Source organism: Tamandua tetradactyla, chromosome 15, assembly GCF_023851605.1.
Source record: "Tamandua tetradactyla isolate mTamTet1 chromosome 15, mTamTet1.pri, whole genome shotgun sequence".
NCBI lineage: Eukaryota > Metazoa > Chordata > Mammalia > Pilosa > Myrmecophagidae > Tamandua > Tamandua tetradactyla.
The window spans coordinates 26,646,566-26,668,582 of NC_135341.1; the positions used below are offsets into that span (position 1 = coordinate 26,646,566).

General features: G+C 43.2%; 1 protein-coding gene and 1 long non-coding RNA gene across 3 annotated transcripts in view; one reads left to right on the top strand and one right to left on the bottom strand.

Annotated features, from left to right (window-relative positions):
* The window catches only part of ABHD6 (abhydrolase domain containing 6, acylglycerol lipase), a 46,601-nt gene extending 33,640 nt beyond the window's left edge, over nucleotides 1-12,961 (bottom strand). Inside the window, exons 1-2 of one of the 2 annotated variants that reach the window (XM_077128871.1) lie at nucleotides 12,831-12,961; nucleotides 1,435-1,502 (exon numbers count right to left, since the gene is read on the bottom strand). The gene's annotated coding sequence lies outside the window, so the exon portion shown is untranslated. Of the gene's footprint in view, nucleotides 1-1,434; nucleotides 2,045-12,830 lie in introns of those variants that run through there. The other variant, XM_077128872.1, reaches the window with a different exon arrangement.
* Nucleotides 12,169-17,300, top strand: LOC143657007 (uncharacterized). The gene is made up of 3 exons (XR_013162716.1): nucleotides 12,169-12,278; nucleotides 13,402-13,487; nucleotides 17,185-17,300. It is a non-coding gene; the product is annotated as an uncharacterized LOC143657007 (long non-coding RNA).
* The last annotated feature ends 4,717 nt before the right edge of the window (nucleotides 17,301-22,017 follow it).

Genomic DNA, 22,017 nt, shown 5'->3' on the forward strand with positions numbered 1-22,017 from the left:
GGGCCCTGATGCTCTGCTCACTCTCTCCCTGGGATATTCTCACTATGATTTCACTCTCTCCCCTGGATATTCCCATGCTCTCCTCACTCTCTCCCTTGGGGACCTTTCCATCCTCACATCCTCCACCTCTTCCTCCTTCAGGGAACTAAAATTCAACATCCCTGGCCAGGACCTCCTTCTAGATTTCCAAATGCCTACTTGACCAATTCCATGACCAAAACATCCCAGGAATGCCCCTGACACATCTCCCACTTCTTCCAGCTCATCAACTACCTCCAACAATGTCCCCACCAGGCCAGCCTCCCAGACTCTGTTGCATCTTTCACTCTTTCCACTTGCTCACCCCTGTTAGTGCAATGGTGAAGAGATGCAGCACTGGACTCAACGTGCCCAAGTCCAGACAAGCCATGCAGTCCAGTATGGTAGTTACTAGTCACGTGTGGCTATTTAAAATTTTTTTTTTTTTTTTTGCATGGGCAGGCACCAGGAATCAAACCCGGGTCTCCAGCATGGCAGGCGAGACCTCTGCCTGCTGAGCCACCATGGCCCGCCCTTTAAATTTAAATTAATTAAAATTAACTAAAATAAAAAACTGCAGTTCCTCTGAATTTCTAGTGCCATTTTTCAAGTGCTCAACAGGCACATGTGGCAGAGACAGTACAGCTAGAGAACATTGTCATCACCACAGAACGTGTTAGGGGACACGGCTCCATGGGGTCATACCTCTGAAAGCCTCTTGCAACCAACCCCTAAGGCTAGCTGGGATCCGGATTTACTAGGAATATTGGGTGGGAATAAAAATTCCCACTAGGTGTGGGACCTTGTGTGAGTAAGACCGCTATTCCCTCGGCCACCACAATGGATCCAGGTACTCAGTTCTTCTTGGTCCCCTTTCATTTCCACCCCATTCATCCTTCTACCACCAGCTGCCAGAGCAATCTTCTCAATCGACACCAAATGAAGTGTGAACTATAACAACTCCATACAGTCTCAACTCAACATTCTGGTCCTGACTCCCACATCTCCACCTGCACCCAAAACAACCAATTTCCTGTTCCCCACACAAGCCCCCCAAGGCCTCACGCTGTTCCTTTGTGTGGCGTACCCCCTGCCCTGGTGGCCATAAGGCCCATTTCAGGTGTCACACTCTCCCGGAGACATCTCAGTCCCACACCTACCAGACTCCCTTCAAACTCAGAGCCTTGTCCAGGCATGGCCTGTCAGAACTGCCTGCAGAGGGATTTGAGGCGTGTATCTGAGCTTTTTAAAATCCTTAGATGCCAAATCCCTACCCACCAACCTTTCTGTATCAGAGAAACCACCTCCCACAGGTTAGTTAATCTGCAGAGGGAGCATGCAGAGGCCACCCCTGTCTCATTAAGGGCTGCTTTTATCATTTTTTTGTCATCTACGATGTTAAAAATCAATACTCACTTTTCAAAGTGCACAGTCTTTTTTTTTCCCAACTGCTACTGGCTCTGGCAGAAGCTGAAAATGAGATTCTGGAATCACAAAAAATAAAACGACAAAGCATTAAATCATATTAGGGAATATGAATGAAGTTCTAACAGCTGGCCCCATTGCTTCCTTCAGTGGAGGTGTATCTGCACAGGCGAAAAACAAAAATCCCACGGCTATATAGCCTGCCTCCTGTTCAGATCCCTCCCCCAATTAAGCAATCTGCACCGGCTATTTCAGTGTGCGCAGAGGGCAGGGCACTTCAGATAATGACCCAGGCTTAGGCTTGAAGGAGGCCAAAGAAGAAATCTGTGGAGAAAAGACAAAGCACAGGTCGTGGCTGTGAAATGCCCAAGCTTCATGGGTGAGAAATGCAGTAATAGAGAGGGGGTGGACAGGCATTCTCAGGAAAAAGGTAGGCCTGGAGACTACAAACTTAGCTAAGAACCTCTAATAAAGATACAAAATTCTCCTTCTCTGTCCCGAACTAGGGTTTACCTAAAAGTTGTATTTGGAGAGGAAAACGATGAAGGTAGCAACCCATGGGCAACTGAAGGTATCATTGCTACTACAATGGCTAACTATCGCACTGCTTAAAAAAAAAAAAAAGAACTGAGTGGAAGCAGAGAGAGACGGGTAAAGTCACAACAGCTGGAGAAAACGAGATGGCAAAGGAAATTAAATGAACAGAACCCCTGAATTATTTCAGATGGGTCAAAAGTTAAACATAAAAAAAAATGAAACCATGAAAGTTCTAGAAGAAAACATAAGCAATCTGTTTAAAAATATCTTTGTGGAGAAGGCCTTTCTGAGGATGATATAAAACCCAGAGGCCATAAAGAAAAGATTAATAAGTCAATTTCATAAAAATGTTTTAAATGTCTACATAGAAAAGGACACCATAAACAAGATTAAAATTTGCCAATACATATCAGAGGCAACAGACTAATTTTCTTACTATATAAAGAGCCCCTACAAATCAGTAAGAACAAAGCAAGAACAAGAAAAATAAAAAAAAAAAAACCCAACAATCCAATAGAAAAATGAGCAAATGACCTGGATAGAAAGGAAATACAAATGACTCTTAAAGATAGAAAAAGATACTCAATCTCGTTTATAATAAAAGAAATGCAAATTAAAACTAAACGCAAATTAAAGGTGATGCCAATCTTTGTTTATTTATGGGACCAGCAAGAACGAAAGTTTAATAACAGACTGGGTTGGTGAGAATATGGGGAAAGAGATGCTCTCATATAATAGACCAACAGACATTCCATCAGCAAACTCTAGGGATGGCAATTTGGCAAAATCTGTGACAATTTAAAATGCACATAGCCTTGACCTAATAATCTCACTTTTAGGAAACTATCCATTTAAACCCAAACGTGTGAAAATATGTTTGTACTAAGTTATTCATTGCAGCATTGTTTATAGTGACAAAAGGCTGGAAAGAGCTTACTCTTTCCAGATAAGGGACCTACTAAGTAAAGAATGATGTAGCTTTACAAAGGAATATTATATATAGCAATCAAATACAAATAAAATTAAATATAAGCCATTAAAATAATGAAGCAGTTCTATTTGTCCCTATGAGGCATGACCTCCAACTTACATTATTAACTCAGAAAAGCAAGGAACGAAGAGAGTGGGCAGAAAAACAACTTGCATTAAAAACAAGAGAGAGAAAAACTATATATCATGCTTATATATGCATGGAATGTTTCTGGGTAGATACCCAAGAAACTAGTAATCACGGCTAGAATGGGGAAGAGAAAGTAGGGACCTGGGAGAAGACAGGAGGGGGAAATTGCCACCATGCACATGTATAAAAAGTTTTCTATTTAATTAAAAAATATAAACCCCTCAAATAAAATGGTCCATCCTGTGCTATCAAATACAGTTGTCACTTGACCCATGGCTGTTTATGTTTTAATTTAATTAAAAGTAAAATTAAAAACGCGGTTCCTTGGCTGTCCTTAGCTATAGTTGAAGTACTTAGCAGTCAATGACTACCAAACTGAACAGCAGAAAGAACATTTTCATCACCACAAAAAGTTCTACCAGTCAGTGCTGGACTCTGTTCTATAGTTTAAAAGACCCATTAAAAAGCACAACAAAACCTTAATTGTTTCTCAAACGAGGGAAGGAAAACAACTGTGAATGCTGTTAGGGTTAAAAATCCTTCCATCTTTACATATCATTCAAAGACTGAGGATCTTCCACCCTATGGAACACCAAAGGTTAAAGTCTACTTGGCAGGAACTTCAGTCATAAGGAGTCAAAGTTCAGCACTTTAAAATAGAAGATGATAAGCAATCTCCACTCAGGCCATAGGATCAGCCAAAAGCTTGTATCTCTTCTGTGGCTCTAGGCAAGGTCCTGATAAACGAGTTCCCTAACCTGCTTTGCACCAAAGCACTAGAATCAGGTTCTCCATGAGGATTCACGACCAAGAACCAGCCCCGCCCACATTCCCCTCCCTATCTCTGCCACTTGAGGCAGCGCTGTGGGCAAGGAAATGCAGTCAAGCCAGGCTGATCCTGTGGGTAAAGAATCGGAGAGCCAGAAAATCCTGCTCCTCTTTGGAGAAGTGACATATTCCAGAGACAGGACAGGCAGGCAGACCCATCATGGACAAATAATTAGGGTTAATGAAGATGCTTTCTTACTTTCTAGTATATTATAGAATAGCCAAAAGTATTTACCTGAAACTATTGAAATTCACTGAACTATAACCCAGATGCCGTGACCTCTGAGGATGATAATTTTTTGCGTAACTATATAATCTTTATTTTCTAACTGCAAAGCATCATGATAACTCATGAGTGGCCCCACTTATACACTTTTATCTTGCTTTACAACTTTGAACTCTTGTGATCACGTAGACAGCCTTCATATTTATTAATCAAAGAACACGAGTCAATTCAGAATTAACCTACCCCAATTCCTAGGCTATCTTTTTATTTATTTATTTATTCTTTTATTGATATATGTTATATATTCACATGCCATGTAATCATCCAAGGTACAATCAATGGTTCACAATATCATCATATAGCTGTGCATTTATCACAATCGACTTTTTTTTCTTTTTTGTGACAAGAAACATATACACAAAAAAGCAATAAATTTCAAAGCATATCACAACAATTAGTTGTAGAACAGATTTCAGAGTTTGGTATGGGTTACAATTCCACAATTTTAGATTTTTACTTCTAGCTGCTGTAAGATACTGGAGACTTAAAAAGATATCAATATAATGATTCAGCACTCATACTCATTTGCTGAAGCCTACCTTCTCTGTATAACTCCACTATCACCTTTTGATCTTTTCCCCACTCTTTAGGGGTAATTGGGTTATGCCCATTCTAACTTTTTCATGTTGGAAGGGGCTGTCGATAACATGGGATAGGGGGATGGAACTAGTTGATGTTCTGGAGAGGCTGGGCCTTCTGCATTTCAGGACTTATCTGGTCCAGGGACCCATCTGGTAGTGGTAGATTTCTAGAAAGTTACCCTAGTGCATGGAACTTTTCTAGAATCTTATGCAGTGCCCTATTCCTAGGTTATCTTACTAGACAAAGTTAGTTCTAACCAAAATTTGGCCTGTCATGCACACTAGGTTAAACCTTAGGTGACTATACTTTATTATAATATTAAAAATCACACTCATCATCACTTTCAGGCCCCCATTTTCTTACATAATGTTCTGTGACTAAGCATGCAATCAATCTGCATGTGCTCAATAATCAGACTATCTCTAATTTCTCATCAAGAGTCATAATATTCATTGTCCTAAACCTCCCTGTCTTTGAATACTGTAAAACTCTCAGAGTTGTTGCAGTTCGGGGAGAAAGATCTGAGACCCGTAAGCCTCCTTTTCTTCTCAATGTGTACTTTGCAATAAAAGCTCCTTCGCTCTTTGAGATACGGTGTCATAGATGAGCTGTTATGCACGCTGAGCAGTGAGTCTGGCTTGGCAACAGATGGAAAGCAGGTAGCTTGCTTATCCCTCATTGTATCTACTAAAAATCACACTGGTAAAGAAGCAACACAGTGAAACATGGAACTTATGCATTGATCTATCCCAGCTCCTTCAAAACATCAGCCTCTTGGGTCCAAACATGGGCCCTACAGAAAATAAACCCCCCCTTGAGAAACTGAGGGAAAATGTGGAAATATTCATCTATCCCCCCTGGGAAATTCCTGATATTCTCACAAGCATTGGGGACTACCAATTTAATAGTCTGAGCCCTCGATCTTGGGGCTTGCCCTTATGAAACTTATTCCTGCAAAGAAGCTAAGCCTACTTATAATTATGCCTAAGAGTCACCCCCAGAGAACCTCTTTTGTTGCTCAGATGTGGCCTCTCTCTCTCAGCCAACTCTGCAGGTGAACTCACTGCCCTCCCCACCCCAACCTCCACCACGTGGGACACAACACCCAGGGATGAGTGTGGGCTCAGCATCGTGGGACTGAGAAAGCCTTCTTGACCAAAAGAGGGAACAGAAATCAAACAAAAGTTTCCATAGTTGAGAGATTTCAAATAGAATGAGAGGTCATTCTGGAGATTATTCTTATGCATTATACAAATATCCCTTATTAGTTTTTAGTGGCTTAGAATAGCTAGAAGGAGATACCTGAAATAGTTGGAACTACATTCCAGTAGCCCTCATTCTTGAAGACAATTGTCCAACTACATAGCTTTTACAGTGTGACTGTGTGATTGTGAAAACCTTGTGGCTGATACTCCCTTTATCCAGTGTATGGACACATGAGTTAAAAAAAAAAAAGGACAAAAAATAAACAAATAATAGAGGGATAAGGGGTATGGGATATTTTGGATGTTCTTTTTTATTTTTATATGTATTTTTTTGGAGTAATGAGAATGTTCAAAATTTGACTGTGGTGACAAAAGCACAACTATATGATGAAACTATGAACCACTGATTGTACACACTGAATAATTATATAATATGTGAATTTACCTCAATAAAGTTCCATTAAAAAAAAGAAACCTGGGTCCTGGTGATAGAAAAAACTGCTTGTTTGAAATCAGGTTTCAAACAAGAAAACTCTGCAGCAATACAAGTTAGTCTTATGCTGGATAAAGCAGGGCAGAAAAGTCACTTGAACCTTTACCTCCAAGGACCCCAAAGTCTTCAGGCTCTGAGAAATCCAGAAGAAGCCTTTATTCCAACATTTGTCCAGGGATAAGTGTGAACACATGTGCGATCATCAGCAGAAGTCACCCCTCAAAGGTAACATGCTAGAAAGAGCATCACATAAGTGACTATTTTCCACATGAGTGAAAGGAATTAAAATAGTCCTCCATATGGGTGTGTGGCAGCAGAGGGCCTAAAATAGCACCCCAAAATATTCTGCCATTGATCAAACCTGTTCTCCTAAGTAAAGCAAAAGCAGGGAATTTAAAGAGGGTATTATCATTTCTAAAGGAGGTTAATTTGGTCAACAAGGTTTTCTAATTGCAAACAAAGCTGGTGTTAAACAAAAGAGAGCCCTGTCACAACAGCTGGTAGGTTTAGGACAGGACAGGATTTCTGGCTCCCAGAACAGAGTCCAGCATTCAAAGCCCTTTGAGAGCTGAGCCTCACTTTCTTTCTAGCCAGATTCTCTGCCTCCAGAGGACAATTCAGTAACCCAGGAAAACTGGTACCAGAAAATGGGACACTTGGGGAAGCCATACTCAAAACTTCATAAGCAACTCAACCACAAAAAGATAGACAAACCCAATTTTTAAAATTAAATCGACATTTCTCTAAATAAGATATACAAATAGCCAAAAAGCGCAGGAAAAGATACTCATCTTCAAGTTGTAGCTATTAAAATATTACCCCTGCCTATCGGTGTTCCAACTCTGCAGTTAGATCACCGGAGTTCAAATCGTAGTTCTGCCACTGACCAGCTGTGTGACCGTGAACAAGTCGCTTAACCTCTTAGAACCTCATTATGGAAACAAAATGAGACGATGCAAGGAAACTATTCAGGGCAGTGACTGGCAGATACTAAGTGCTCAGTTGCGCACCCCTGGGAAGACCTCGCCTGCCCTCCCAGGCAGTTAGGCAGCCCTTCCACACCTCGCTTACCATCCGCTGCCCAGCTCACAGGTCTGTTCAGGTGCCTGAGGGGGCTGTGGGCGGGTCCGCGCTGCTATGTTTACACTCTCAGGGTCTAGATCACAGCTCAGCTCCCAAGCTTCGTCACATACAAGGCTTGAAACCTATTCTGGGTATATTACAAGGCAAACACCCACTGCCAGGAGCCAAATAGACACAGCTTCTACAGAACCACCTAACAGCCAATGCTACTGCTACTTTAGCTAATTACTTAACAGGAAAAGTAGATCCCACCCTGCGGCAGTGTAAGAGTCTCTGCACACAGCTTCCCGCAGGTTCCCTGTTCCCTTGAATCAGCAATTCGCACGGTGCTGCGCTCAAGAGCATCACAGAAGCCTACGAGAAAGACTCAAATGCATCCAAACCCGGCAGCAATATCCTACATGGTTTCTGGGATCTGAAATACTCGACTATGGTTGAGAATGTTTCTGAGGGTCCTGTGCAGGAGTCTATCTTAATCTTCTTTGAAGAGGTCTGTGAAATATGTCCAAGGTCAAAGAGGACTTTAGTGTTGCAAAATTATGTCTAGATCAGGATTTCTCAACCATGGCACTACTGACAGTTGGGGTTAGATAATCCCTTGTTCTGTGGGGTTGTCCTGGTGAATTGTAGGACGTGCAGGAGACCCCTGACTTCCACCCACTGGATGCCAGCAGCACCACTCCCCCAGTGAGACAACCAAAACTGTCTTCAGACATGGCCAGATGCGCCTGTGGGGACAAGGTTACCCCGGCGGAGAACCCCTACTCTAGAGAAAGTGAATCTGCTCAACTCCAACCCTCTACTTGTTACCGCAGAGAATCAGTGAGTATTTTCAGCCACTCTCTAAATCTACTTTAAAACACTTTCTTCCAGTCCGTCTGGATTTTCTTTTTTAAATTCAGTCTTGGAGGCAGTTTTTCTCAACCCTAGCTGCACTTCCCACCCAAAATCCAACTCTCCGCCCCCAGGAGCTTTAAAAATACCTATTTCAGAGCCTCACCCCAGAGATTCAAACCCAGTTTGCCTGGGTCGGAGCCCCAGCTTGCGTATTTTAAAAAGTTCCCTGATGGAACGGTACTCCCCAAGACATTTTCTTGAATCCATCCTCTCCCCCAGCCTTTGAATATATGGCAGTGTTCAAAGTCAGTGAGCCAGGCAGCTAAAATGAGCTAAGGGGACTAATCAACCACTTCATTCTTGACAATGAAACATCCCCTACACACTCTATTTCTTGGCCTGGAGATTACTTGCAGAAAGAATGGAACTTAATCCCATCATAAGAGGCTTTACCTTGGCCTTATTGATCTAAATCAGCACTACTGCATAAAACATTCTGTGAAGACAGGAACATTCTCTATCTGCTCTGCCCAATATGATAGCCACTAGCCACATGTGGCTATTTAAATTCATAGTAATTAAAGTTAAATACAATTCAAATTCAGCTCCTCAGACACATTAGCCACATGTCAAATGCTCAACAGCCACATGTGGCGAGTGGCTACCATACTGAACAGCACAAAAAATGTTCCATGCCCCTACAGGGTCACACAAATAAAAGTTCTGCAGCCTGTTAAATTCCATAGAACTGTGAAATTTACAAAAAATGATGTCTTTAAAAAAAAAATCTCCCTAACAATCACACTCTTAGGTATATGTCCAAAAGAACTGAAAGCAGGGACTCAAAAAGATCCTTGCACATCGATGTTTATTAAAAACCAAAAGGTGGAAATCACCCATGTGTCCATCTGCAGATGAATGGAGAAACCAAACGTGGTATATGCATACAATGGAATATGGTTTACCCATAAAAGGGAATGAAGTGCTGATACATGCTACAACATGGGTGAACCTTGAAAATATGATGCTGAGTGAAAGCCTGACACAAACTGATAAATATATGATTCAATTTTATGAAATCTCTAGAATAAGTAAATACATAGAGACAGAAAATAAACTACAGGTTACCAGGGGCTGGGAGGAGGGCTGAATGGGTAGTGACTGCTTACCTGGTACAGAGTTTCTGTTTGGGGAGATAAAGTTTTGGCAATGGATGGTAGTGATGGTAGCACAATATTGTAAATTAATTAATGTCACTGACTTGTACGCTTAAAAATGGTTAAAATGTTAAATTTTTTTGTCATATGTTACCACAATAAAATTTAAAATAATATCTAAACTAAACATATTTTCAAGTATCAAATGGGATCTACCTTACTCGAAAAAAAGAATCAGCTTAGGAGAAATTTTAAAATACATGTTTTTCCACTTGCATAACTAATTTCCCAGCATATTCCAAAAAAGTTTTGAGGAGGAAATACCTGCCCTTTTTAAAAAACACTCATCATTGTCATAGTTATCTAGTCTCCAAAATAACCAGGAGTTTGTTAAAGAATATGGCATAAGGAAATGGATTTCTCCCTCTAGTTGCTTAGTTAGCCTTCTAGGATAAAACAGTCACCTTCGCTTTTCTTGTTTTCATATTCAAAGATAATCTCTGATTCTAACTTCCAGCACTCAAAACAGGTCTGAACTAACATGAACTGCAAATTAAGGTCATCTTTAATGAGATTTTTTTTATCCTGTTATTAAGTTTCATAATTACTGCCAATCACACTAACTGCATTTGTACATTCATTATACGTGTATGGATCCCCAAATAACTCAATGCTCACAAATTTTATATGTGAGACAAATAGAAAGCAATTCTGTCTTTTACTACAGAGACAAAAGGATGGTCTGGAGTTGAAGAAAGACTCCCATCTGTTTTTGTTTTTGTTTTTTAATTAAAAAAGGTGGGGGTCTTTTGTGGGCTTAAATAAAAATTACGGAAAAAGTAAAGTTCCCACATCATAGGTCTTTCTGAACATAAAAAAATGCTTACCTCTTCTTGACCTGAACTTCCTTGGCCCCCCTCTAAGCAGAACCAATGTGAACTATTCAGTAATGATTTAATATTTCTCCAGTAATTCAAACTGGTGATCAGCCGTCACTTACTCTTCATAGGAACAGCAGATGCTTACTGAGTGCTTACCACATGCTGGGGCCTGCGCATTATTTTATCTAAGTATCACCACTGCCTTCTGAAGCACTTAGTATTGCCAGAAGCTGAGGCTCAGAGAAATCAGATAACTTGCCCAGGACCACAGCTGGTAAGTGGCAGGGGCTCGATCTGGACTCCAGTCTGTATGATTCCCTGGTGGGAATCCTCTGGGTTAGGAACAAAAACAAGTGTGTAATTCCGAGGTAAGTCTGTAAACGACAAAGCTGAGACATACTTCCGTGAGCAGGCTGAAGGTCAACAGAATTCGGAAATCCCAAGCCTGTTCTTATCTTAAAAAACACTCTGTTCCCCCACACAATTCTTTCCGTGTCCTGGGAACTGAACCCAGGGAGCACTTCTAGTTCTATCAGCACAACTGGACCTAAGCAGACAAGACTGATACATGAAGTAGAATGTCTTAAATACCATCACAGATGTGAAGAGGAGTGAGACCCAAGCAGCTCAATCCCAGGGGAGAAAGGAATAGCTTTCAGCTGGAGGCAGAAGGGAACTCAGGCAATTTTCCAAGAGGGGAAGCTGAGCTGGACCCTTAGGGAGAAGTAGTATTCAGACATCAGAGATTTCAGAGAGGGCATTCCTGGAGGAGGAAAGAGCCTTGGCAAAAGCAACAGTGGCAAGAACATATGCTCATGTGCTCAGCTACAGCAAGGAAGCAGGAAGGGTGGTCAGGATGCAGGGGGGGTGGGGGTGGGGAGGGGGGGCAGGGTCTCCAGGGGCCTTGGCTTGCAGGGCTTGGTGCAGGAGAGGCAGGCCAAGGAGTACCCAATTAACCATCACAGGGCCTGTTTTATATCCTTCCCTCTCTAGACCTCAGTCTACTTGAAGAGGATACTAAGGACTCCCTGCTGGTCTAAGAACCTAATTTTAGAAAAATAAATTGGTGCTGGGAATGGAGGTTATTAATTTTCTTTTACTTCTATTTCCCTGCATTATAAAAGTGTTGTTGATAAGAATTTATTAGTTACAATAAATTTTTTTAAAGTCTAGTGGTTCAGCTTGGGGGCCCTGAAATCAGACTCACTGTTTTTACTGGGAAGATACCATCTCTGAAAACCTCACATTCCTGCTCTGAGAAATGGGTAGAGCAGTGGCTCCTCCCTCCTGGGCTCCCGGGAGGAGTATACCAGGTAATCCTCCTGAGGTGCTTACAAAGGGCCTGACACCCAGTACTTGCTTATTCTATGTCAGCTATTATTAGTAGTAAATTATTTTTAACTTTAGCTCAGGAAGAACCAGCCATTAGAGATTTCTGAGCAGGAAAGGGGTGAGACAAAACGCTGGCCTCCTGGTTCCCAGTTGATGTAGGGCGCCCACTCTGTTATGTCCTCTTAGCCTTTAGCCCCTGGGGCAGCAAAAGGACTAAAAATACATATTTCCCGGGTGCACAGCCTCTTGACCCCTCTGGCATCCTCCTCTTCCCTCCGTGCCTCACTCAGTCAACTCGGCTTTTCCCACCGGTCTGTGGATTCAGGGCACAAGTGTCCAACGCGCTCTGCCCCGCAGCCGGCGATTACACAATCGCATTTCCAAGCCAGCCGAGTAGGCGTCGGCCGGGTGCATAGGAGATGCAGCCGGCATCCAGCAGTCAGGGCGGGTGGAACAGCATCTCGACTCGCAGGGTGCGAGACACAAGGGCGAAGGTATGCGCGCGGACTGGGGAAAGGGAAGCTGGAAAGCTGCAAGGCTCTGGAATTGGCTGGGAGCGGTGTTGGGGGTGCCGAAGACTGGGGCGGGACACAAGGCGGTTGTACCGGCAGTGATATCGGTTGGAAGAGTCGCAGCCCTTTCCCAGAAAGTGAGGTGATCCGAGGCGCACAAACCCCAAACCATCCAGGCACCAGGAGGAGCGCATAGGGGCTGGAGCCCGCGCGGGTCCAGGGGCAGAAGAGAAAGAGCGCAGGTCCCCGAGCTATCCTCACCCGGTCCCCAGCTTGCGGAAGGGAAGGGCCGGGCCCTAAGAAGTGGGGGAACTGGGATCGGGAACCCAAATCTATCCCGGCACAGTAAGAAAACGCGCAAGGGCTGGTGGCGGAGCGAGGGAACGGAGTGAGAAAGGGATGTGCAGGTCCACGACCCCTCTCCACCCCGGCGGCCACTGGAGGGGAAGCCAGACAGCGGGATTCGGGAAGTGAGGGGTGTAGGTCACAGGGCCATTGGGGGAGCCCCGGATCTCTCCGCCCGCCCATGCTCACCTGACCAGGCTTCAGCCGCCTGGGTCCTGCCGCCCGTCTGCGACCCCCGCTCTCGGCCCCCAGCCACCTGCCCGGGTCCCGCCGCAGCTATCGCGCAGGCGCGGCTCTCAGCTCTAGGCGCCCGGCTCAGCTATGCGCCTTAAAGGCGCGGCGCGCAGGCCCACATCCTCCGACAGAAAAACCGGCTCCGCCTGCGTCCGCCCCCTGCACCGCTCCTAGTCGCCGCGTTCCCTCTGGCAGACTCCACCCGCCCTGACTGCTGGATGCCGGCTGCATCTCCTACGCACCCCAGGCAAGAACTCCCCGCTCCTCCGCGACCCCGGCTTACAGCGTTAACCTAAAGGGTGAAGTTAGTAGCCCGCATACCCTGACCCAGCGACTTGTCTCAGGTCGCCCCTCTCTCTCCCAAAAACCAACTTCCCGAGTGCGAGCACCTACTGTGTTCCCGGCACGGCGCCAAGCGCGGAGGACCGAACAGCTCACGGTGTGGCGGGGCGGGGGGCTGGAACCTAAGGAGCCACAGCGCCACAGTGCGAGGCCAGGATTGATTGGCCCATTGTTTCATTTACAGACCACCTACTATGTGTCCCGGACTGTTGGGCATTGCCCCCATCAACGTGACTCAGACAGGATCTCTGCCCCAAAGGACTCAGAAAGGTGAGGGAGAGACACGGGCTCACAGGCCGCAGAGCAACACTCCCAACCTGTTCTAACCTCTACATTACAACATCGGCTCTTTTGATTCTATGAAGTGGAGAGTGTGGTCGGCCCCCTTTCCCAGAAGAAGAAACGGAGGCTCAGGGAGTTGAAGGGCTTGCCCAAGGTCTCAGTCTGTACAGGACAGAACTGGGAATTTCAACCCAGGACTGTCTGACTCCCGTGCTATGGAGGAAAAATGGCCTTTAGCCACCACTTATAGTAATTTCTCCCTTCCAGGGATAATTAAACCTCACAAGGCAAAAAAAAAGCGAGAATAAAAGTATCTCCCATTACATTCAAATGGAGTTTTCTGATGGACTTACCTGCTACCCTGGCAGGGTCTTTGAGCATCGGGCCTCAGTTTACCACTCCAGCCTCATCTCCCAGCACTCCTCTTTACCCTCCAAGAACACCCAGGCTGAACTCTACCATCTGGACTTTCGCCTGGGCTATTCTCTTCACCAGGAACTCCCTTACTGTCCTGAGATGTCTGGCTAATTCTTCTGGCTTTTCATTTCTCTGTTTAGATGTCACTTCCCCCAGGAAGCCTTCTGTAACCCCTGTTTGGGCTCACAGTGCACTCTGGGGCTTCTTCTATCAACATGCTAATTATTGATTTAAGTATTTATTGAACACCTACTATGTGTCGGCACTGTGTAGCAATGAGCAGAGACCAGGGCCCTACCCTCACACACCCAGGTATTCCTGCTGTTTCGAATCCTTGGCTTGCTTGTTTGCCTCTCCCTCCAGATATTGGAGGAAACAGTGCCCACCATGCCTCCCTTGGCCATTTAAATCTACAACAAAGGAAGCCTCCCAGCCGTTGCCCACCAAGCCCTCCAGGCTGACCAAGTGTAATGGATTGAATCATGTACCCCAGTTTAGACATGTTCTAGGTCTGCATTCTAATAAGTGTGGATCTATGGAAAATAGGGTCTCCTGAAGATGTTACTTCAGTTAAGATGTGGCCCAGCAGAATCGAGTTATTTTTTATTTTTTACTAAAAAGATTATATTCCATGACCAAGTGGGATTCATTTCAAGAATGCAAGGATGGTCCAGCACAAGAAAACCAGTCAATGCAACACACATTACTAGAATGAGGGGGGAAAAAACGCACAATCATCCCAACCGATGCAGAAAAGGCACTAGACAAAACCAGCATCCTGGCTTGTTCGGCTTCTGTCTTTGATGTGGGCTGTTGGGCCACCTACCTTTTGAAGTGTTTTTATCAGAAAAGATGTTGAATTTTGTCAAATGCCTTGTCAGCATCAATCGAGACAACCGTATGATCCTTCCCCCTCAATTTGTTAATGTGCTGTGTTACATTAACTGATTTTCCCGTATCAAACCATCCTTGCATTCCTGGCACAAAACGTGGTGCACAATTCTTCCAGTGTGCTGTGGGATTGGATTTGCTAATATTCTGTTGAGAATTTTTGCATCTATGTTTATTAGGGAGATTGGTCTGTAGTTTTCCTTTCTTGTAGCATCTTTACCCAGTTTTGATATTAAAGATGTTAGCTTCATAATATGAGTTAGGTAGTGTCCCTTTTTCCTCAGTTAGTTGAAAAGTTTGACCACGATTGGTGTTAGTTCTTTTTAGAATGTTTCATAAAATTCCCTGTGGCCATCTGGCCCTGGGCTTTTCTTTGTAAGAAGTTTTTTGATGACTGATTGAATCTTTTGACTTGTGATTGGTTTGTTGAGATCTTCTATTTCTTCTTGAATCAAAGTAGCTTGTTTGTGTGTTTCCAGAAGTTTGTCCATTTCATCTAAATTGTCTACTTTGTGGGCATATTGTTGTTCATGATATCCTCTTATCATTTATTTTATTTCTTCAGGGTCTGTGGTAATGACCCCCATCTCATTTCTGATTGGTTTATTTGCATCCTCTCTTTTTTTCTTTGTCAGCCTTTCTAGTGGCCCATTGATTTTCTCAAAGAACCAATTTTTTTGTTTTATTGACTTTTTTCTTTTGTTCTTTTGTTTTCCCATTCATTTAACTCTGCTTTCATCTTGTTATTTCTCTTTTCCTATTTGCTTTGGGGTTGGTTTGCTGTTCTTTGTCAAGTTCCTCCAGGTAAGCAGTTAAGTCCTTGATTTTTGCTGTTTCTTCTTCTTTTTTTTTTTTTTGGCATGGGTAGGCACCGGAAATCGAATCTGGGTCTCTGGCATGGCAGGCGAGAATTCTGCCATTGAACCACTGTCACACCGCCCTCTTTCTTCTTTTTTTAATTAGGCATTTAGGGCAGTAATTTTCCCTCTCGGCACAGCCTTTGCCACATCCCGTAAGTTTGGATATGTTGTATTCTTGTTTTCATTCATCTACAGATAGCTGCTGATTTCTCTAGCAATTTCTTCTTTGGCCCACTCATTGTTTAAGAGTGTGTTATTTAATCTCCATATATTTGTGAAAGTTCTCATTCTTGGTGGTTATTGATTTCTAGTTTCATTCCATTGTGATCAGAGAAATATTCCCAGAACTCCTATTCAAGTTGAGTTTTAATCCAGATCACTGGGGTCCTTTATAAGATTGAAATTCAGATATAGGAGGAAAAGCCCATGCAGAGAAGCCAGAAGCCAGCAAACCCCAGAGAATAAAGGACAGAATGCCGTCATGTGCACTGCCATATGACAGAAAAGCCAAGGACCAAGGATCAACAGCCACCAGCCCCAGAATTCCCAGTCTTTAGAGAGAAAGCATTGCCTTGCTGATGCCTTCATTTTGGACTTCTCCTAGCCTTAAAAGCTGAGCCAATACATTTCCATTGTTTAAGCCAACCCATTTTATGGTATTTGTTTTAGTAGATCAAAACTAATACACTGAGACTGGCTTAATAGGGCAGGTCCTGGGTTTTAGGAATGGGACATTGACTAGAAGCCCCAGAGGTATGGCAAAGGAACATCTCCAGGGCCACCATTGCTATAAAGCCCACCTCTATTGGGGCTGCTGGAATTTCCCCAATATCTGGGACAACCCCCTGGCTTGGGCTAGAGCATCTTTCTCTATAATCTTGGACACATCATCTCCCAGACCTCAGAGGCTGCACTTGACTCACTTCAGGGATCTGTTCCCAGAGTTTGGAAGACAATTTACTCATTAAGGTGCATGTTACCTGGTCCTTCCTCTCTGGCCTTATCTCTCTTCATCGCCAAACTTGAACTTTTCCATGCCAGCATGTAGTATCCTCCAAAACCCTAGAGCAGGCCCAGAGATGCAGTATGGAATAACACTGCCCTGCCTTTTAACCCAACCTGCCAAAAGATTAGCAGTTTTAAGCCCCATGAGTATTCAGCAAACAGATGTTGACAGGATGAATAAATGAATAGTCAATGAAACCAATAAATTACTGGAAGGCCCCAACTGAAAACTGTCCATAAACTATCTAGTGTGTTAGAAAACACGTGTCTTTTAAAATGCTGCTTTAATTTCACAATGTGACTGTGTGATTATGAAAACCTGTGTCTGATGCTCCTTTTTATCTACCTTATCAACAGATGAGTAAAACATATGGAATAAAAATAAATAATAGGGGGAACAAATGTTAAAATAAATTTAGATTGAAATGCTAGTCATCAATGAAGGGGAGGGATAAGGGGTATGGTATGTATGAATTTTTTTCTGTTTTCTTTTTATTTCTTTTTCTGAATAGATGCAAATGTTCCAAGAAATGATCATGATGATGAATATGCAACTATGTGATGATACTGTGAATTACTGATTATATATGTGGAACGGAATGATCAAAAGTTAAGAATGTTTGCATTTGGTGGGTTTTTTTTTTGGTATTTAAAAAAATTTTTTAATTTAAAATAAATGATAAATAAAAATAAAAAATGCTGCTTTAAAAAAAAAATTCCTCCCCCCTCCAAAACCTTTCAAGTGGGTTTATCCATTCTTTCTTCTAACTCAATATGAGTCTGGAGTTTCTACTCATTTCCAGTGAGGTTTTCCCCCCAGTGTATTTAGACACAGTAGAGTTGAGCCCCAGGTGGGAGTCTTGGGACTCTCTGCTGCCCCCGGTGGCTGACAGGAGAGAGCCTGAATTAGCCCGGGTTTCACAGTGAAGCCAAGGAGGCCGGGAGGTGAGGAGACTCACCTGCAGCCCCAAGCTGAGTCAGCCATGCTTCTGAGCGCTGTCAATCAGGAAGCAGCGGTGGGTGGGAGGTTGGGGAGCTGCCCCAGGAGACACCCGTGTTCAGTCATTCCAAGTACAAACTCCTGATCAGCTGATAAGTCCCACTCCAATGCTAGGGAAGGGTTTTGAAATGTCTCCTCTGCCAGGAAGTGCAGCAGAACGCCCCAGGCTTTCTCCCCACCCACTGCAGCGTGAACTGAATAATGCTGTCAGCTGCCACCATTTAGTGCGCACTAATTACCTGTTAGGCACTGAGCCTCACCTCACTTCGTCCTCACAACTGCCCCGTGGAATGTGCTGTCCCCCTTTGAGACAGGAGCAGTAGAGTGGTGAACTCCCTCAAAGCCCCGTAGCCAGCATGTGGTGGCACCAACAGTCAAGAGGATTCACTGTGCTCATTCAATCATGTATTTATTCGTCAAACATTTCTGAGCATCTACTACATGGACTTAAATAAAATGGACTTAATAAAATATTGGAAATGACTTAATCAGGGAATCACACACAAACTATGATAGTACAAACCAATTCAAAGGCCATATCAGCACGTGGAAACGTGTAGGAGAGCAGTGAAAAACACAGCACGGGTGCCCAGATGTCAGCTGGGAAGGATCATCCCTGGGCCTCCCGGGCATTCGCATGATCCATTCTCCAGGTATTTACTGCTTTGCAGCTATGAGCCAACCACTGAATCTCCTGCCTAATATGCAACTCAGATATTGCTATTTCAAGGCAGCCTTCCCGATTACCCAAGAAAAATTAATTGTTCCTTCATACACACCCCCATGGCATATGTTACATGATATATTTATTCATTTAGGTGACTCTCAACCCCACCGAGTTGTAAACCCTTTTCTATCTCCATCTCCCCAAGAACCAGCATGATGAGTGGCACAGAGCAAGCAAATGTTGACTGACTACCTTGTTTTGAGCTTTCCCTGTGTGCCTTGACTTGTGTTCACTGCTTTACATGCACTCTTTCATTTAATCCTCCCCAAACCTTTATGAAGTGGGTACTAATTTCAACTCCATTTTACAGATGAGGAAATTGAGGCTCAGAGAGGTTAAATAACCTGCCCAAGGTCACAGAGCCAGCAAGTGATACTAACAGAAAACAAACCAAGTTATGCATGTCTGCATATAAAATCTATGCTTTAACCACTACACTACCTGCTGCCATAATTGGCAATGGAATTAAATATGAAAGATATGACAAGGTCTCGCCTTAAAACAGCTTGTAGGCAGAAGTCTAATATAAAATAATAACATTTTTAGGCAAAAAAAAATCTTCATTCCAAATGACTCAAAATATTGCTTATTCACTTATTCGTGAATTATTTATTGAGTATCTACTTATGCATAGGACCCAAGCTGTTTAAGATGCACTTTGACCCCTTCCTTCAACTGTTACAGTCTAAATTACAGGACGAGTTATATATACATTAAAAAAAGATCAAAGCAAGAGTTAAGAAATAAGAATATATCATGAGATAAGTCAACATATATCAAAATGTAGTATATGATTATGGAAAGAAGGAGTTAGTAATAAAGAAGTGCTAAAATTGTAATTTTTACTGTATTGATCCATTTATTGAAAATGCTGATTGAGCACAGCACTAGACTAGAGAGGACTCTGATTGGGAAGGAGTGGGAGGATGTTGAGAGAGCAGTGTGATCAGCAGTGCTCTGAAAAACATGTGTAGAAGTTGGAAGGTGATGGAAAATTTTCAAAAGATTAGCCTGAACTTCTAAGAAGAGGCAAGGGAGACTAAAACCCAGAATGGTTGAGACTCAAATGCTAAAGACAATAAGAGGTTAATTTAAATCCAAATTTGGATCAAAAAATGAATTAAAAATTGTGCCAGTTTGAAGCTATTATGTGCCCCAGAAAAGCCATGTTATAATCCTGATCCCATCTTGTGGGGCAGCTATTTCTTTTAATCCCAATTCATCATTGCTGGGTGAACGTTTGATTAAATTATCTCCATTGAGAGGAGAGAGTGCCAAGATGGTGGCGTAGTGAGGTGTGGAATCTAGTTCGTCCTCCAGAACAGCTACTAAATAGCCAGGAACAGTACAGAACAACTGCTGGGGCCATGTCAGTGACTGGACACACAGCATGCCTCAGTCTGGACCAGCTGGACCGGCTGCGAGCCCCCCCAGAACCGTGAGTTCCCCAAGCCGCGGCGGCCGGCACCCCTCCTCCACAGGCTGCTTCCCAGAGGGGAAAGGAAAGCCACTTTACCAGCAGCAGGGGTGGAGCACAACTAAAGCTTCAAGTGTGGAATTAATTCACAAATTCTGACTACTAAAACTAGGCCCCCAGCTCAGCTGAACCTCGAGTAAAAGCGGAAGTCGCTGGTTTTTGCCCCAATGCTGAGGGGCAGGGCTGACGGAAAAAGAAAAAAAGAAACAGGTTTTTTGGTTTGGATAGCACATAATACTTGAAAGAGTCTGGGCCCTGAAGGAAAGGAGGGGGCACACAGAATCTGAAGGTACACAAAGCAACATACCAATTTATGCTCTTAATTGGCAAACTCGAGGAATGGAGATCCTGCTCTGAGAAGGATTTTCCCCTTTCTTTTGTGGCTGTGTTTCTACAAAGGTTTGACTGCTTTGGACACAGCGGCAGGGCTTCTCAGGCTGCAACTGCCCCAGGCATAGACAGAAACAAGCTTGTTTGAGAGCTTATCTGGAGCCTGTGCCTTCCCTAGGAGAGGGGTGGGGCCCAGCTCAGGTGGAATCCCTCCCTCAAGGAATTCAGACCCCAGAGTTTGGGAAAGTGAAGTGATTAAAGCCAGCCTACAACCTCTTTTCCATCTCCACCACGGCCCCAGCAGGGAGAGTCTGCTAAAGTTAAAGGTACCACATCATCTTATGCTGGTGGGACCTGCAGGCAAACACCACATACTGGGCAGGATAGGAAAAACACGGAGTCCAGAGACTTCACTGGAAAGTCTTTCAACCTGCTGGGCCTCACCCTCCAGGAAAACTGATGCAGGTGACTCTTTCCTCCTGATAGGAGGCCAGTTTGGGCTGGGAAAATCCGACTGGAGTCTATAATACCTAAGTAGACCCTCCTAAGGGTGGGGGTGGGGGGAAGGCACCATACAGGCAGGACAAGAAACAAGAACTGAAAAATTCTGCTCTGTTAAACAAAACCTAAACTAGTGGTCCAGAATAAGCTGAACCGAATGTCAGAGAACAGATAGACAACAAAGTCATCCAGCAAGAAAATCCTAGGTAAAAGAAGTGAAGACAATCACAAGAATAAACTAATTAAGGTAATTAAATGCCTAGATGCGAGCAAAAAATAACGAATCACACTAGGAAAACTGAAGATATGGCCCAGTCAAAGAAACAAACCAAAAATTCAAATGAGATACAGGAGTTGAAACAATTCAGAATGTTTGAACAGACATGGAAAACCTCATGAAAAATCAAATCAATGAACTGAGGGAGGATATAAAGAAGGCAAGGAATGAACAAAAAGAAGAAATCGAAAGTCTGAAAAACAAATCACAGAACTTATGGGAATGAAAGGCACAGTAGAAGAGATGAAAAAAACAATGCAATCCTACAATGTCAGATTTCAAGAGGCAGAAGATAGGATTAGTGAACTGGAGGACGGAACATCTGAAAAAGAAAATGTAAGGAAAAGAATGGAAAAATATGAGCAGGGACTCAGGGAATTGAATGACAATATGAAGCGCATGAATATACGTGTTGTGGGGGTCCCAGAAGGAAAAGAGAAAGGAAAAGGAGGAGAAAAACTAATGAGGGAAATTATCACTGAAAATTTCCCAATTCTTATGAAAGACTTAAAATTACAGATCCAAGAGGTGCAGCATACCCCAGAGAGAATAGATCCAAATACACATACTCCAAGACACTTACTAATCAGAATGTCAGAGGTCAAAGAGAAAGAGAGACTCTTGAAAGCAGCAAGAGAAAAGCAATCCATCACATACAAGGGAAGCCCAATAAGACTATGTGTAGATTTCTCAGCAGAAACCATGTTGGTGAGAAGACAGTGGGATGATATATTTAAATTACTAAAAGAGAAAACTGCCAACCAAGAATTCTACATCCAGAAAAATTGTCCTTCAAAAATAAGGGAGAAATTAAAACAATTTCAGACAAAAAACCACTGAGAGAATTTGTGACCAAGAGACCAGCTCTGCAAGAAATACCAAAGGAAGCACTAGAGACAGATATGAAAAGACAGGAGAGAGAGGTGTGGAGAAAAGTGTAGAAAGGTAGAAAGAAGAATAATTAGATATGATATGTAAAATCCAAAAGGCAAAATGGTAGAAGAAAGTACTACCCATACAGTAATAACACTAA